Below are 3,865 nucleotides of genomic sequence, written 5' to 3' on the forward strand. Positions count from 1 at the left end.
AGTTTTTATAAATTCTATATTGAATAAATTCTAGGCTCTTATAACTAATAAGTGCTTGTCGGCGTGGCCAATAATTTAACGAAGAAAAAATTTATACTTTCTGCACTGTAATACTTTTCGAAGCGTAGATTGGGGCCCCTTTAAATTTTAAAACTCACGTGAAACTCCTTGGCGGTCGTGGTTTTCTTCTTTAGATCAAATTCGTTTGATCGGCGGCAGTCCAGGCTTCGGTCTCAGCACGTGGGGAATTTTAATTTAATATCTCCTTCACCAAATTAACTAAGGGATAATTTAACTTTAAACTCTTGAATTATCGATTGATGAAAATAAATTTACGAATAACAAATAGAATAGCCTAAAATATTGGCTCACAAATAAAACATATAAAATCGAACAAAAAACTTTACAAATAGGTCTGGTAATTTTAACGATGTCTTAACGGTGAGGATTTCAAAAGGGAAGTGAAACGTCTTTTTCTAAGCTTCTTGGCTAGAACTTTCTTTCTGAGAATCTCGGTGTAATTAATTTGCATGAAAATTTGCCATTGGTAGAACGATTGTGACGTAGACATGACGTCAGTGGCCAGCAGTAAAATATAATTCCTTTAATTACGATAATAATTCAATTTGTATAATTCTTTAAACTACTTAATTCTCTAGATAGAGTTCCTCTTTACAATGTGCATGTGCTAGCGTATATGATAAGGCAGGTTTGTTGTCTGATAACAGATTAACATATGTTCTTTTTAAACGATCACTTTTTGGTGCTATTTTTATGCACTATGATTGGCTTAGACTTGCCAAAGAGATTCAATCACCATGTGGCTCAGTTGAAACAATAATTCATAATTTAATATTCTTATACAATTCTTATTATGTTTGAGACTGTTATAATTAATTTCTGCTGCTCTTATCAATAATATAATGTTCATGCTATGACCTAGTTAGTTACAATAATACTTGACGTTATAATATAATTTCTTAAGTAATAAATAATTTCAACAATAATACATACATTTTATTTTATTTTTTTTATTCGAAATTCTTGGTCCTTCATTGATAGTTTTTAATTTTAGAAATAATATTACAGCTTGCATGAGTTCTGGCATGACATTTTACAATATGTTGAATCAGTCAGCTGTGTTTGAGCTGCTTCAAAAACATCTGATCAATGGTAAACAAAGTGTAACCTCAAAATTCAATGAGTAATTCAATAAACGATTCGTGCTCAATTTGCAGAATAATTATAATTTTATTAAATAATTCTTTAGAAAATATGCAGTACAGAACGGTACTCTTATCTGATATACAGTTACTGATAAGGAAGCTTTATCGCTCGGTCGCTAACTATTCCTTTAGCAAATTCTTTCATTTTAAAAAGGTAATCACAATTTTTCTCTCTTCTCATGAGGTCTATTTAAAAAATTCATCACAACTAGTAGCCTATATACTGACGAAATTTGGAGAATTATTAATATTGTAGATTCTTTCTATAGTTGAGAGAATTGATTATGTAAACAATTCCCCTTCATTAAGTATTTCCATTGCTGAACACTTTAATTTTTGGAATCAACACATATTTTGCTACACTACAGCAAAAAGAGTGTTGGTTTCAACATGAAACTACAGTTCTGTAATATTAAAATAATGAATGTAATAAGTGTGACATATAAATTGGAAAATATTTAATATTTCATAATAGAACGAGCGTCAGCGAGTTCACACTTTTGACTCTCTGGAGGCCAAAGTCATTGTCCGTTATGAAGTAACTGAAGTTCTGAAGTAGCTTTAGTATGAATTGATCAGCTTCAAATTTTGAGTGGATTATTAATTGGATGCAATGACACATGCAATTAATAACTCAATGGAGGATTCACTGGAAATTTAACTTTTATGATAAAATTGGAAACATCGCGAAGATTTGTTTTTCTTTTGAATATCACTTCTCTCAGAATCATGTAGCGTCGTAATGCGTAATAATTTTATATCAAATTAATGGGGAGAATGTCTCCTTTCTATTGATGCCTGGATAATTTTTATCCGACTAATAGTTATTTTTTAATTAATGTTTATGTTAGTCAATGTCAAGGCATTTCAAGCAGAAAACATGAAATTTTCGACATGCTGGAAACTTTTTTGTTTCAAAATATAAGTGGGTGGTGAAAGCGAGAAAGTTTCTCAGAAATAATTGAAATTATTTTTCCAATTGTCAAAAGTAGTCGGAAGATCGTATTCTTGTCTCATAGGAATTTTAAAGTTAGAAGAGTGTCTGCATGGTATGCAATGTATACCAAATTGTAAGCTTAAGGCTTGTAATTTACAAGATTATTAAATTTGACTGAATTATTTCAAACGCAAGCAGCTGATTGCCTCTAGAAAGGCTGTAATGAAACATCGCTTGGATTATTCAAGGCGAGGTTGTCATTTTCACTATTCATGATCATCTGGCTTGCAGTTGCTGAATTTTTCAATCGTTCTGTATTTTGAATTTGTTGATCCCAGATATTGATAGCATAGGTAATTATGGCGGCACACCATTCTGCCGCTATCCTTGACTTTGAAACTCCTGAGGGGCCAAAATACGATCTTCCGAGTACGTTTGACAATTGGAAAAATAATTTCAATTATTTCTGAGAAACTTTCTCGCTTTCACCATCCACTTATCTTTTTAAACAAAAAAGTTTCCAGCATGACGAAAATTTCATATTTCTCGAAATGTCTCGACATTGACGAACATGAACATTAATTAAAAAATAACTATAAGTCGGATAAAAATTATCCAGACACCAATAGAAAGGAGACATTCTCCCCATTAATTTGATATAAAATTATTACGCATTACGACGCTACATGATTCTGAGAGAAGTGATATTCAAAAGAAAAACAAATCTTCGCGATGTTTCCAATTTTATCATAAAAGTTAAATTTCCTTTTAATCCTTCAACCCTGAAACTTTTTTAGCACTACTAGGATATTGGGGATGATATTATACATCCAATTCTCTTCAATTTGATGTATAATTTCACACTTTACGCACTTTCCTACGACTGTTGCAGCAGCTTTAGTGTTGAGTGTGAAATCTTCAGTTTTGCAACAAAGAGCAAATCAATGGATAGAAACCTGTTATTCCGACAATTCCACACTTTCAAGAGCGGATATCTCGAAAACTGTTGGAAATATCATAAAACTTTATTGTACAAAAGTTGTAGAGAATTTATCAAACTTTATTTTTGAACAGTTAGTCAAGATGGTTAAACGCATTGTTGCCAAGATATAAGTGTGGAAGCAAAAAGTTGAAAAATGCATAATTTAAACCACCCTCATCCCTTCAGCACATTGCTTAGGGATGGGGACTTCTGATATGTTCACCCCCTAACTGGTCCTAACGAAGCTGCAAAGTCAAAAATTGTGCTGAAAACACTCCCTCTAAATTCCTTTGTCAATTGGTCTATTGTTGCAAAACTGAAAATTTCACACTGAACACTAAAGCTGCTGCAACAGTCGTAGGGAAGTGCGTAAAGTGTGAAATTATACATCAAATTGAAGGGAATTTGATGCTCTTTACGCTCATGATCAGCATGGATTTTTTCCATCGATATTTAAGAAGTTATAAGAGCAAAAATGGCAAAAATTGGAAGCAAACGTGTTTCTTTTTAAATGCCATACCTTCAAGAACGGATATCTCGAGAACTATAGGAGATACAGAAAAGTTTTACGATGAATATTGTAGGAATTTATGTAACCTTCAATTTCGTATAGAACAGTTATGTACGTAAGATGAATAGTTTTCCAGTTATATGCGAGAATCCAAAAAATGGTACCTTTGAACCACCCAGCCCCCTTAGCATAGTGGGTAAAGGTGGGGA

At 32.4% G+C, this 3,865-nt stretch overlaps 1 protein-coding gene across 1 annotated transcript in view; it reads right to left on the reverse strand.

The window, feature by feature from the left end:
- Nucleotides 1–3,865, reverse strand: part of LOC111049709 (proteoglycan 4) — a 90,962-nt gene that overhangs the window by 31,299 nt on the left and 55,798 nt on the right. The gene's annotated exons all lie outside the window — the stretch shown is intronic.

Source organism: Nilaparvata lugens, chromosome 13, assembly GCF_014356525.2.
Source record: "Nilaparvata lugens isolate BPH chromosome 13, ASM1435652v1, whole genome shotgun sequence".
NCBI classification, from domain to species: domain Eukaryota; kingdom Metazoa; phylum Arthropoda; class Insecta; order Hemiptera; family Delphacidae; genus Nilaparvata; species Nilaparvata lugens.